We start from the raw sequence: 14,698 nt of genomic DNA on the forward strand, positions 1-14,698 counted from the left end.
AATTGTAGGAGGCTGCAACCCTGTAGGTGGAACAACAATATGAACTAACCAGTACCCCCTGAGCTTGTGTCTCTAGCTGCATATGTAGCAGAAGATGGCCTAACCGGCCATCATTGGCAAGAGAGGCCCCTTGGTCTTGTAAACTTTATATGTCCCAGCACAGGGGAAGGCCAGGGCCAAGTAGTGGGAGTGGGTGGGTAGGGGAGTAGGGGCGGGGGGGAGGGTATAGGGAACTTTTGGGATAGCATTTGAAATGTAAATAAAGAAAATAATAATAATAAAATCTAATAAGAAAAAAAAGGAGAGCGAAAACAGCTCTTCTAGAACTTTTTCTAACAGGATTTCTGATTTTGGTCCGAAAATCCACGGGTGGGTTGGTGAGCACAGGGTGGTGGGGAGGGAATAGGGAGTTTTCAGAGGGGAAACCATTGAAATGTAAATAAAGGAAATATCTAATAAATAAATAGATAAACAAAAAAAGATTAGAGAGCTGACATAGCTCCTTTAGAATGTTTTCTAGCAGCTATTCATAGACGGCTGTATGAAGATCGAACACAGCTCCTTTAGAATTTTTTATTGCTTTCTGATTTTGATAGGAAAACCCAAGAATTACTTTTAGAAATATTCTACCAGGATTTCTGACTTGGTTAGAATATCCAAAACAAAAAAATGTTTATAGCAGTTTTCTTGACTTTGGTCAGAAAACCCATGAGCTATCCAGAGAGCTTTTAGAAGTTTTACTAACAGAAGAGTGCTGGCTGGTCCTTGGCAAGAGGGTGCTTCAATATACAGAATAACACAAAAGAAATAGCAACAGCTCAGAAGCAAACAGGGAGTTTTTGTGTGTGTACTTTACTCTTTTATTATTATCTTTATGTCTCCCTTTATGTCCTGAGCAGATGTCAAAAGGAAGCTAGACAAAGCTGTGGTATAATTAGAGATAATGCTCAAATGTATCCATTGGAGATAATACCTTAAAAATTAACACAGTGAGTTTGCAGAGTGTGCCAATTCTATATACTCATCCACCTATACATCCATCTACCTATCCATCCATCCATCTATCTATCTATTTATCTATCTAACTACTTATCATTCCATTTCACTGATCTATCCGTGGTACATTTTTTAACACACAGAAACTAATTTGGTATAATATTCCCCTTACCCTATACTCCAGATAAGTTCTGAGACTTGCAGTGGCTATCAGAAACTGCAGATCATATGGCACACTCTCACCTAATACTCTTTTCATTATAACTAATCGCCTATCACATGTTCAGGCTGTAACTTCTATAGTCTGATATGGGAGAGCAACATCAGACACTTTTCTTTTTTTCTTCTTTAAAATGTCATGGGGATAAAATTTACTCTTACTATAGATCTTAGCATATGACTTTACAATTTTTTTCCTTATTAATTCAAGAACTACTGTTCACTTAAAGGAAGCATTTATGCTTTTCACTGGTATATCTGAACTCCCAAGACTATCACTTCTGCACTATGGGTCTGTCTATCAGCAAGAGCAATAAGAACTACTTGAACACATGTGATTACCCCAAATTCAAAAGTTGATATGGTAACTAAGATGGCTGAGTAGCTAACACTAGCTGAGTGGTTTATACCGTGTAGATTTGAGAGACAGAGGGATGATTTACATCCTGGGTGGGAGGCTGGGATGGGACATGGCAGCAGAAGTCTACTATACCATGCTACTCAGAATGGCAGGCATGTAAAGCAAATAATTGTTTACTTCTGTGATTTCCCACTGAATGTTTTCTAACTATAGTTGAACAGAATTAAGGTGTAAAAGCAAACTTACAGATGAGTTACAGCTATTGGATTTATGGTACAGATGCAACCAAATCCAATGTTTTGGACATCATCATGACATAACTCAAGAATCATGCAGCCAAGTCCCTCTCTCTCTCCCTCTCTACCCCCAACCCCTCTTTCACACACACACACACACACACACACACACACACACACACACACACACACACACACACTCTACTCTAATGTTTTAAGTCATTTTTTTTTTTGATTTTGTGTTGGCCCTCTTTCATAGCTCTCCTGAGCCACATGTGGCTATGCACAGATACGAGCTCCATGTTGGACACACTCAATAGAGCATATTGTTGTAATAAATGCATACAATGTGAATTAGCTAAATCTTAAAAGAGCAATTAATATCAGCAGTTTCTATTAACTGAACCTTGGCATTGCTGGCTTCCCCCATTGCTGCCATTCCTGCCTGGTGTTACTCAACTTGCTTCCTTAATTCTTTTTACTTTCGACAGTTCTCAGTTGTTCATGTTTTAATTGTCTCAAAAAGCTTGAAAAGTATTGGTCTGGTCTTTGACAAATGTTCCTCAAGTTAGATTTGCTCCATACTTTCTCATGGTTGGACTGGACTTGTGACATTTTGAAAGAAGAGCGGAGGGGTCAAGGTTCCTTTCCATAACCTTATAGAAAAGGGATATATGATAACAAAATGACTCATCCCTGGCAATGCCAACTCTGTCCTCTAATGAGGCCTGGTCCCATTTATGGATTTAGAACATAAATGGGTGGAGAACGGATTTAGAAATATTGATTTGGGCACTGAATATGCTTTGTGTTCTTGGAATATGAACTGAAATTCATAAAATCAATTTCCTGTCCCTACCAGTGAGTTTTAAAATTAAATGTGTTTTTGAGAATTAATGCTAATAACCTCCATTTCTGTATGTTTTCATTAAAATACAGCCAATTTATTTAGGGATGTGTATTAAGGAATATATATATATATATATATATATATATATATATATATATACACAGACTTAAAATAATAATAAAATAATGTTATGTGTAGAACCATAAAATAAATTCTCTTATTATAATATCTTGTTTTTTGTATTATAGGATGCTAGATCTTGCAAAATTTACATATAAATACATTGCGGTATCAAAAGCGCTTCTTGGATGGAACTTAAAAGAGGTTGAACATATGGCCTCTTTCATACTGTCCTCCAGTCTGCTGGGCGTCACATGAAGGCAATGACGTGATATCCAAAGTTTCAAGACCATGCTTTGGTCTATGGCTATTCTGCCCTGAATGCACTCCATTTTGTCTGGTATCAGAAGTCTGTATTTCTGGGTTGGTATGACGCCAAGGAAAAAGAAAGCTCAATTCCTTAACGAATCCAAGGAGCCACCAAACAGAGCAGTGCGGACCTCCAGACTTATTTTATGTGGTGGGAAAATCAATTATCATTTAACTTAAGACGTTTAATTTGCAGAATATTTGGAGAGAAGTAGTATTTTCCTGAAGACCTAGTATCTATCGAGTATTGTGTATACGTTAATTTGTATTACCATCAAAACAACACTATGTGCATAACTGAGAAAATTAAAGATCAGTAGAGCTGAGACTATTGTTTAATTTTACAAAGCTTTGAATTTTAAAGCTGAATCTGAACCAAAACCTATTTTCTTCTTTCTTCCCTTCCCTTCCTTCCTCTTTTCCTCCCTCCCTCCCTCCTTCTTTATTTTATTTTATTATTTTATTTTTTGAGACAGGGTCTCACTGTGTGACCATGGCTGCTCTGGAACTCACTACATAGACCTCACTGGTCTTGAACTCACAGAGATCCACTTATTTCTGCTTCCTAACTGCTTGAATTAAAGAGACACACCTCCAGATCAGGCCCTTTCCTATGGCAATATGCTAAAATTTCTTAAGTATAATACATAGAGATACTAGCAATCAGTGTTAACACATAAATTGACACTCCATAACAAAGAAAAGTATATAAAATGCCAAATATAGGCATGGTATGTTCAGATAGACAAGAAAATGAACAGATGTAGTTTCAGTCCGAGTCTTTCATTTCTCTTTGTGGTGTGTACCTCAAACATTAGAACTGGCATCAAGAACCCTTCAGCAGTGAAACCTCAGGACATACTGACCTTGTAACTATGTGACTATAGGCTGTCTCTGCTGGCTGGTGTGGGGACAATCAGTCCACAGACGCCTCCATCTCCTCAGTTACAGGTTCATCTTTAAGGAGTATCTAGTATATATCACAGAGTCCCTTCCATACCAAAGCTTTGTCTAGTGACAGAAATGGGAAAATAGGAGATTATAATAGAGTAAGGTTTCTTAGCATTAAAGAGACTGTGACCAACATAATTTAATGTTTTGATGTGCTATACACTGAAAAATATTTATTGGCAGTATCCTCTACCTACTAAAGGCCAAGATCATCTCAGTATTATTTTTGGTACAGCCCAGAGTGTCTTTAGACACTGTCTAAGGTCCCAGGGAGAAAGCACCTTTCCTATCTCCTACTCTCTCCTCATTTACCAGAGCTGGTACAAGAGAAGGGTGTAGCACACAAAACAGGAGGCTGACCACAGGGGTTGTGGTTAGGTACTATTCTAGAGGAGGTAACATGTTCACAGAAGACTGAAAGGTCAAAAAATAAACAAACGAACAAACAAACAACCCAGGAGATGAACAGTATGTGTTTGTTTTATATGTGTATCTTACAGTCCCCGAAAGTGTGTATGAACTGACTTGATAACAAATGCAACGTATCTAGTATATTAAAGATCACCAAGCCCATGTGGAGCGTGGGGGTAAGAATGTGAGAAGAGTGTAGAAAAGGTACCTAAGCCTACAGAGGAATTAACGTCTTTAATTGTAGCACAGGAAGCTATGATCACAGCAAGAAAGGCTTAAGGACAGAGTTCGGCTTCTGAGTATGTTGAATCTGAGTTGCCCAAGGGACAGTCAGGTGCTGCTGTACAGCGGTAAGTTAGGTTTTTGTTTCTGAAGCAGCAGCGTGACTCAGGCCGTCTATATATAGAAGCCATATGTGTGGATGAGGTGACCTGGGGAAAGTGTAAAGCTGGAAAGAGATGCACAGGGACCTGACAGTGACAGAATGGAGGAAGTGAGGGAAAGTCAGGGCAATCCTAATGTCACAGAGGGCAAATGAGGTGAGCTTCACAAACCCAGCAGAAAGGTCAAGTAAGATGAGGAGGGAGACACGCCCACTGGAAGGGGGCCTCAGAAGACGCTGCAGGCCTCTGCTTATGGGTGTGCTTTGGGTACCCAGCAGCTTACAGTGGGCTGGAGGCAAAACAACAGGACCCAGGGAGGATGCTTTTCAGACACGGGGCTCACACATTGAAATAGCGATGTTCAATGCAGGATAGCAATGGCACCTAAGTAAAAACTGAAAATCAGCATGAGTTCTGGCTTCGGGCTAATTGTGGACACTTACAAGCTGTCCTCGTGCCTGGTCCTCTGAGTCTCCTGGGTATTTATATGACCTTACCTCATGCAATTGCTGAATATAAGCACACTGGATTGTTTCTGCCTTTCACCGTAGACTGTGTGATTCAGGGTGACCCGTGGTACTTATTTGCTTGCCTATAGTATGTCTTCAGAACAAAGGGCTAACATTAATACGTGAACTATTCTGAACTCACTTTATAGGGTGCCTTTTATAAACAGAATGATCCCAGCTGTTTAAAAGCTGGAATTCACATGAATAAGCCTTTTTAGAAATCAAGGTCTGAAGCTGTCTTTCTGTTAAGTGCATCTATGAAGATAAGGAGGTTGCAGCATGTGGCCTAGCGGCCTTGGAAGGCCTGGCTCATGAGAGATGAAGCTTCAAAGGAGGGCTGGAACCCTGCCCTTCCTTCTCTCCCTCATTCAGTCAGTGAGTTAGGGGGAAAGACTTCCCTGACAACGTGTTCCTCCCCCTCCACTCCAAGCTGCTGCTGTCACCTCCACCTTAGCTCCCCTGTGACTGTAGCACAGATTTCTAACAGGATCTCTTGCTTCCGATTGCCATCATCAACCCATTTCCAGACGATGCTGCTAGAACACGTATATACGACAGTTAAAAACACTACTCAGAAGAGTGTGGTGGCTTCTCTCAGAATCCGGTCTCCTGGTGTCACACAAAGGCTTTTCTCTGTCTCCAGTCAGCCCTTGAATAATCGTTTCATGCTCAGACTCCAGGCACAGGGACCTCCCTGTGGAGGTCCTGGGACCCTGTGCTCCCTCAGCTGAGCTCTTCACCGGGAGAAATTAGACCCAACTCTGATTCCAGCATCTCCCTTTAGTACCTCTGTAGCTTTCTTCTCCCCTAACTAATCTCAACTAATCATCTTCTCTTCTTTCGGTACCCCAATCTCTCACACAGATTGCTCTACAGATTTCAGAGATACTTCTCATCTTGTATTAGCTTTTACACATGATTATCCTTTTAAACTTTCAGAGCTCCTTAAAGGTAGGGGCTGCTTTTTATATTTTTGTATCTCACAAAAAAAATTGTCAGAGCACAGTAAGAATATGACATTTCACATGGCCAGTGCATACTGTGAACTCAGTCAATAGCTATTGAGTGAATTCAGTCTAGGACTGTATTGTTCATATTAAGGAAACAAGACTCAGAGGAGTTAAATAACACAACCGAGGTCATCCATCTAGTGTGCGACAGAATGAGGGAAGGAATTGCAGATACTGCCTGACTTTAAACTAGGACTCATATTGCTGAACTAAGCCATCACTGTATGCATTGTGTGTGTGTGTAGGTTTTGTGCACATGCATAGGTAAAATACACAGAGGCAGGAGGAAAACTTTGCATGTTGTTTGTTCCCCGAGAGCCATCAAGGAATTTATTTATTTAGAGACAATGCTTTACTGGCCTAGGACTCACCAAGCAGACTAAGCTGACTGGCTAGTGGGCCCAGGAGTTTGCCTGTCTCTATCTTTACAATGCTGGGGTTACAACCATGGGCCACTATGCCTGCCTTTTTAACATGGGTCCTGTGGGTTGACTCAGGTTTTCACGCTTGCAAAACAAGTCCTTTACTGACTGAACAATCTCCCTTCTCTACCCCACCACACGTAGGGCACCCAGAGCACAGCCACAGATGGGACTTGTTTCAAAAGAGTTTTGAGCTCTGATATTTCAGTAAATACTTGATGTGGAGCTATGACTTCCTCTTGAGAGAAAAGGGGACTTGCTCTTTTGAACGTGGCAGATTCTCTGATTCATCTTTACTTGACTCCTTAGTCCTCAGACCTCTCTACCCAGTTGGTCACATCAGTTAGCTTTCCCTTATGCATTTTCAAAGGATTCCAAGATCTCAGAAATAAAAGCCAAAGATAAACTTAAACATTACCACATTCTTAGTGGCAGAAGAAAGATCTCTTTTTGATTAAGAATTTACTCTAAATATTTCAGATTAAATAATAGTAGGCTAACACTCTAGTTTGTTATGGCTATTTATAGGAGAGAGAGAGAGAGAGAGAGAGAGAGAGAGAGAGAGAGAGAGAGAGAGAGAGAGAGAGAGAGAGAGAGAGAACAAGGCTATCGAGATGGCTCAGCAGATAATAGCATGATATTGCTACCAAGCCTAATGACCTGGGTTTGATCCCTAAGAACCACGAGATAGAAGAAACTCCTTTAAGCTGTTCTCTGCCTTCCATATATGTACCCAGGCACATGTCACAATTATATACTGACACAAACATACTAAAGACATGAATAAATGTAACATTTTTTTTTTTAAAAAAAGAGAATAATGAACTTCCCTGGAATTATGCAACCAAGTTGACTTACAGGAGTAGACTATACTTCTTTTTTAGCTCATATGAATCTACTTTATTAAGTATATCTATTAATAACTCGGAAAGACATCTAGTTTGCCTTTTATATTCATGTCCACAAATAAAATACAAAACTGACAGATATGCTTTACTGGGGTGTTTTAGTAACCCTTAGTATGAGACTACAGGATGTTAAAGGCTCCAAAGAGCCCATTAAGGCTCTGCACCAAAGCTACATGCAGAGATCCTTAGATGGGAGCCTATTTATGTTTAGGTAAGATAAACATGACCAATTCTCCCAAAGAGCTGAAGCTTTTGAGTATAAGTTAAACATGACCATCTTTTCCAGATGGCACAGCCTAACGTCATCCCAGAAGCGCAAGGAAGAAAAGATTCAGAGACTCCCTCTGACTCCAGGCTCCTTTCAAGTCTTCATCACAAAAGTGGATTAAGAACACTAAGCAAATATCCAACTCCTCTTTGCCCACAGTAATAAGCCTGTTACTAAATCTATGAGGTAGAGCAGCCTTTCAGCCTGCTTAGCGTTTCTCAAATGATGACTTGGTCTCTAGTGTGATGTAGGAGTCAAGGGCACTTGGATATGAATCGTGAGCTATCAAGGTGAGACTTTGCCAGCACCTGTTTCTAACTTCCATAAGAAAGGTTAAGGTTTGCCCTGCAGCAGCAAAACTCAAAATACAGATGGCCTACTCTGCTGGGGCAGATTTTCATTATAAACAGAACAGTGAATGGGAAGGTTTCTTTCTCTTATCTCCACATCGAACATCATACCCGTCATGACCTAGACCTCTACACACATGCCATGCCAGCAGGGATGTACGAGACAGTATCTGACTCCTGTCACGCTTACCCACCATAATGGGAAAATCATTTTTCAACTTAGTCTTTCTCCTGGGAATGAGCCCAGGGCCACAGAAAGCACTCGTTCATCACCTGCCACAGCCCAGTGATCCTGTGAGCAGGCATACTGCGCTGGGATAATTGGCTTGACAGCCTGGAGGTCAGCCCCCCCCTCCCCTTAGTGACTGAAGACTCTGCTTCACCACCTTCAGTGTTAGAATATACTGTCTTCTGCATGTACAATGTTACTCACACACCATTAACAATGGCGATTCTGGGGGAAAGTAAAATAAAACAAAACAAAAGAAAACATAGGGTAAAGCTCGAGAACTATGCCACGGAAGGAAAAGATGTCACCAAGAGTAACGAAAACCCCAGCCCAGTGCTGCAAAGACTTTGTTTTAGGAGTTCAGAAATGGATTTTTTACAAGACCGTGCACCTCTAGCATCCGGTATTTTCCATATTTCATCTTAATTTTTCAAGCCAGTGTCTGTCATCTGAAACAATGTCATGCACAGTGACCGTACCTAAATACCACAGGGAGAACTAATAAGGAAGCTTCAGCCATCTTCAACATCACACTCTTGCCACCTGTCAGTCATCATCTCAAAGAAAATGATAGAAGGGGATGACAATCATCACCGCAGTCCCGCTACCCAGTGGCAATGGGGAATGAACGCAGGGCTTGGCTCTGGTCTGTGACTCAGTTTCTATGTACATTGGCAGAAAGCCAGCGACTGCAGGAGCCAGCTTCCTGACTGTTCTCTCCTGACAGACAAGCCACAAATGAATCCCACAGGGGAAAGCAAACGAAAGGAAGCCAGGAAAGATCATCAGCTCTCTTACCTGGGCCCTCCGGGAAGCAGGTGTAACGCTCGATCCATACCTTTCCTGAACATTTGAAGAGAGCTAGATCTTACTGGAGGGTTTTGGAATTTAGACCTAGACAATATTCTGACTACCCCCTGACTAGCTCCTGGTTAAAAGAAGGAATGCCAACGAGGCATGCTCACTTTGGTCCCTAGACAATGAGCAGACTGGAGGGACTGTCCACTTCAGTAATGAGAACCTTCTCACGGAAGGCTGTGCAGCAGGCCAAGCTGAGAAGAGACTTGTCACTATGATGACTGTTCATCTCCAGCCTGGGTCTACAGCTGATCTCCCAATTTTCCTCTTGCAGGAAAAAAAAAAATCTAATTATAGGTAGATATTCAACTCGGTGCTCATTAAACTGTCACCACAAAGACAAGAATTACACGGGAAATTTTAGCATACTGCAGCGAGAAGTATATGTTTAAAGGGGTTTAATAGCCCCGTGGTTTGACAGGGTAACTCTGCATATGTGTGCAACCTTGGAGATAGCTAACTTCTCTCATCTCTACTGATGGGGCAGTTGTCACAGACAATAGCAGATGATGTTTATTTCATAGGTTACAAAGACTTAGGGGGCTGCAGACCCTTCGATGGTAGGATCTCGCGTCCCACACCTCCAGAGAACTTAGACATGAGAAACAACCCTTTTATGGCTCAGAATTCTCCTCTGTCAGATGGGGATCGTGTTAAGACTTCATCTCACATCATCACAGGAAACAATGTATACTTGGAATTTAAGCCAAACGCCCAGCAGCTGGTTCTTTAATGATGCTTTTTCTATCTATTCCAGTAGTGAATGGCATTTCTATCCATCTTTTTACGCTCCAAAAGTTTTATTTCTTCTTTTAAAGTTCCCTTTCTACTCCTCGGCTGAGAACTTTATGCACTAATGCTATGTCAATATTATTTGTTTCAGTTTTCCGTTTAGATAAATCCTTTGTTGGGCTTACATTGCTCACAGTGCCGGATAGTAGAAGCAGTTCTATAAAGATACGGTTAAGTGAGACCTTAGAGATTTTCTAATTATCTACTACTTATCACAAGACAGAGCACCCCAGTTGCAGAATGGCTCATTCCCTTCACCTCCCATCCCCCAAACTCCACCCGTGTCTGTATATTAATTGTTCCCTATGCATACACATCTACTGACATCCACACATTTACAATCAAACTCTTAGAAAATTTCTGCATAATTGTAGGAAATTCTTTATTCTGTCTTTAATCCATATCACTATACTCTCTGTTACATATTTTTTTTATATTATTTGTAGACTATAGTTACGCAATAAAATTTATTTTCACCTTCTGAGTGGTCTTCGAACCAAGCAAAAATATTGTTGTTAGATTATATCCTACTTTGGCTTGAATTCTATTTTTTCTTGTCCTCAATCAGACAGAGACAAAGCAGTGGGAGACAGGGCTTTCTTAAGTGATTTTGTTTACTAATTAGTTATTTCTAAAAAGTTACTGTGTGTTAATCAAATTGCCAATTGCCCTCTTCTAAGTAGGCTAATTTAAAAGCACCTTCAGAGGGTGCTACGGAGATGGTGACCTCTGTCAGTATCTGGTAAGCTGCAGAAATGGAGAAGAGCCACAACAGCTCCCTGCTGTGGCTGACTCCATCCACTCTTCTTCCTTGACACCATCCCCTGCTTTCCCCTGTGGTTCACAGAAGATTTCTCCCTCCTGGATTAGCATAATGCAATGTATTGACCTATCCTCACTGACAGATAAAACTGAGGCTCAGGTAGAGCTTCTCAGAGATTTACCAGGGCTTGGAGTGTGAATTGAACTCTATCTCCCTCCAGGAACCATGAGGCCATGAGGCCACCTGGATTCTAGAGTCTTTCAGTCCCAGTGACTCCAAGTATCATGGCACTTCTTTCCATTTCGTGAGCAGAAAACAGGCTCAGAGTCTGTTCTATGGTTCTAGAGTGTCAACATGGTGTCCACAGCAATCAAACAGCTGTTCTGAGATTTTCGAGTTAGGCTTACTAACGTATCATGGAAACTTGTATACAATTGCATCCTTGAAGGATAAAGAGGTTCACATTTCTGTAACAGTACAGATCGCAGTACTACCAGACTCCCCCTCTCTCGCAGCTCTCTCCCCTGTTACCGTCATTTAGACAGCACATGGACCAGAGCAGTGATGGAGTAAAGACCTCTATGAATGCATACTCTTCCTTTACTTGTTCACACAAGCAAACACATCTGCCTGAAAAAAGTGTACAAATAAATAATGGCCATTTTTATTAACTCATAAGAATAACAGTGGCTCCTGTCACCTAGGTCCTTATGAAAATGTGAACCTGGCTATCAGTACACTAACTGACAAGCTCAAAAGGAAGCCTGATATGGTGATTAACCACTCTACACTTGCAACAAACTGCAGCCTAGGACAGTGCTGATATGTAGTAACTGAGAAACACAATACTGGAGGAAGAAGTACAGTGTAACTATCTTTCAATGGTCTGTGCCTTCTTTTTCCGTGTGTGTGTGTGTGTGTGTGTGTGTGTGTGTGTGTGTGTGTGTGATGCACATTTGGACTTAAGCCTGTTCGCATCTGTGTGGGCATACTTCTATGTGGGACGTACATGCATATGATGATCTGAGGTTGCTATCCATCATCCTTGGTCTTGGTCACTCATCCCTCCACCTTCCTCAGTAAGGCAGGTCTCTCAATCAAGTCTAGAGCTGGAGAATGATGGCCAGCTTTCTCTGGGGATCCCTGCAGCCGCTTTCTGAGACTGGAAGGACCGGAAGTCGGCTGTCCTAACCTGGCATTTACTTTGGTTCTGAGGATCTGAACTCTATTCCTCACCTTCTGCACCAAGCGCCATCTTCCCAGCTCAGGAAACCAGTACTGACAGAAATAGATATTCTATAAAAATTCCTTTTGAATTGTGTTCTGTGATTTCATGGTCCTGATGGAGTTATTGCATTAAATTACTAACAAGGCAAAAAAAAAAAAAAAAAAAAAAAAAAAAACCAAAACAAACAAAAAACAACCTTCAACCTGAACTGAAGTGTGCTAGTACCACCTGAGAGCTGTATGATTGCACTGCTTATGAAGAACCCAGGGAATCCAAATGATGAAATATTTGGCTGTTTTGTGTCTTATTGTCACAGTGATAGACCCTAATGGCTTCTTAATCCCTTCATCAACCTTCTGTGAAGTGTCTCACAAGTGAACACTCCGACTGCTACTGTAAGCTTTCTAGGGGCTTTATGTATCCAATGAACTATAGAAAAGCACTGTCAGGACAGGAGACAAAGAAAATAACTGCTTTATGATTCAATTAAATTTCCCCCAAATATTAATACTTCAATTACAATAAACATGAATTACTAGCTATCACTGAAAATGAAAACCTAGTTTGAGGCAAGAAACATTAAAAAAAAATCTGCAACTAGAATCGACACTGAAACATAACAGAAAATAGCCTTCAGAAATTATGAATAAGAAAATTAAAGTATCAGAAAAGGAGTCTACTTTATTGATTTTTGCTCTGCTCACCAAAAATTTCAAATATTCTCTATTTAGATACTTTTTCTTTACCAATAATTACTAGCAATAATGGTATCCTTAAAAGTTAATACTACAGGCTACTAAGGAATGCTGAGAGCAGAAGAAATAGTTTGCCTTAAGGAAGGGGCCACAAATTGGTTAGCCAATGCCACACAGTCAGCTATGAAATCATTTACATACAAGAAACTTGTGTGGATTGATCAGGTTGTGCTCATGTATGCATGGGAATGTACACACATACACACACACACACACACACACACACACACACCTATAATTAAGAAAGAAAAGTCATAAAATTTAGCAAGAGCAAGGCATGGGTGTCTCATGGGAAGCACTGGAAAGGAGAAACAGAAAGGGGATTGCTATATAATTATATTTTAATTTCAAAAATAAAAATATTTCAAAACTTGAATCCATCTTTACATGAAACAACTTCATGAAAAATAATAAGTAAATAGCAAGTGGTAAAAAGTTACTTTTGAAAAAAAAGTCTACCCTGAATATGTACTATCAAATTTCTATATATGTTTCTAAATTGTAATAATTCTTATTAGCAAGCCTTCTTTTCAAATTACAGATGGAAAATAAACTCTCACTTATTGTAAATCTACAAGAATTTCAAGTCGTTTAACTTTCATACATGCAAATACAAACGACTGTTTAAATACTTGAAAGCACTCTCAATAGATAAACTAGCTTTCAAGGGTTGCTAGAGACTCAAGTGTCATGCAGGCAATTTTACCCCTGTGATTATTAATGAGAAAATCTGTATTCACCAAACACATCAGCTACCATTGACATTTTCAGACAGTTCTCACACTTTACACTATTATTTAACTCTGTCATAACTGGGGCAACCAGGAAAATTTTCAACCAACCAGGACAGTTCAGTGGTCAGAGGGGAGGTTGTCAGTAGAGCTAAGAGCTCCTGAGCACAATGCCCTATGTGGTCACCATAGTGACCGGTACGAGCTGTCATCCTCTCTAACCTCCCCATCCTGTTCCGTGAGAAGGGTGAACAAGAAGTAGCCTTCTCCAATTTCAGGGTGTGTAAATAATGATGGGAAGGGGTAAGAGGTTTTGGAAAGTAAAACAACATACACATTTCTTTCAGCTTCATCAAAGATAAGCAAGCATGAAGGTAGAGATGGCCAAAGAAACTACCATCAGTTACCAAGGGATACCAAAGGTTACCAAGGAAAGTAGTTAACTAGTAAAGATTATCTGTTGGTTGAGATTAGTCATTTTCTATTGTTATTGAGCAGCTTTCAATTCAATTGCGTTTGGCACTCATGAAAATCCAAACAGGCCTTAAAAATGAGAAGCTGTGCGTTCCACCAGTTTCCACTTATGAACAGCATCAAAGAAATTTCAAAGGCTGCCGCATTCTCAAATGGCAGCGATGCTAAACTGACCATTGTCATGTCATCCCCATACAGATTATAATACCTGTGAATGCTGGGAAGAGATTGTCCACCACTATTGATTTCTAGTCTTCTCTGTTACAACCTACATCTAAAGCAGGGTTCTGGGTGTAAGTCACAGAAAATAACATCCAAACATGACTTCAGCCGGCAAATCCAGCAAGTGGCAGTTGGCCTAAGGCTGACTCAGTTACTAAATCTGCCCTCCCTGCTGTAAGCCCATTGTAAGCTGGGGTTATTTTTGACATTAGTATTTTTGAAGCTAGTTCAGATAATGGGCGCCTCATTGCCAAAATATGCTGATGAGAGGGACAACAATATGTTACCAAACCATGACACAGAGTCACTGTCTAAACAGACAGTGGTGAATTTTAGCCACAGA

General features: G+C 40.5%; 1 protein-coding gene across 6 annotated transcripts in view; it reads right to left on the reverse strand.

Moving 5' to 3' along the window:
- The window catches only part of Znf385b (zinc finger protein 385B), a 306,268-nt gene that overhangs the window by 135,418 nt on the left and 156,152 nt on the right, over nucleotides 1-14,698 (reverse strand). The window contains exon 1 of one of the 6 annotated variants that reach the window (XM_029537102.1): nucleotides 9,331-9,396. The exons of the other annotated variants lie outside the window; for them this stretch is intronic. The gene's annotated coding sequence lies outside the window, so the exon portion shown is untranslated. Of the gene's footprint in view, nucleotides 1-9,330; nucleotides 9,397-14,698 lie in introns of those variants that run through there. 6 annotated transcript variants of the gene reach the window in all.

The sequence above is a fragment of the Mus pahari genome, chromosome 3 (assembly GCF_900095145.1).
Source record: "Mus pahari chromosome 3, PAHARI_EIJ_v1.1, whole genome shotgun sequence".
Classification (NCBI taxonomy): Eukaryota; Metazoa; Chordata; class Mammalia; order Rodentia; family Muridae; genus Mus; species Mus pahari.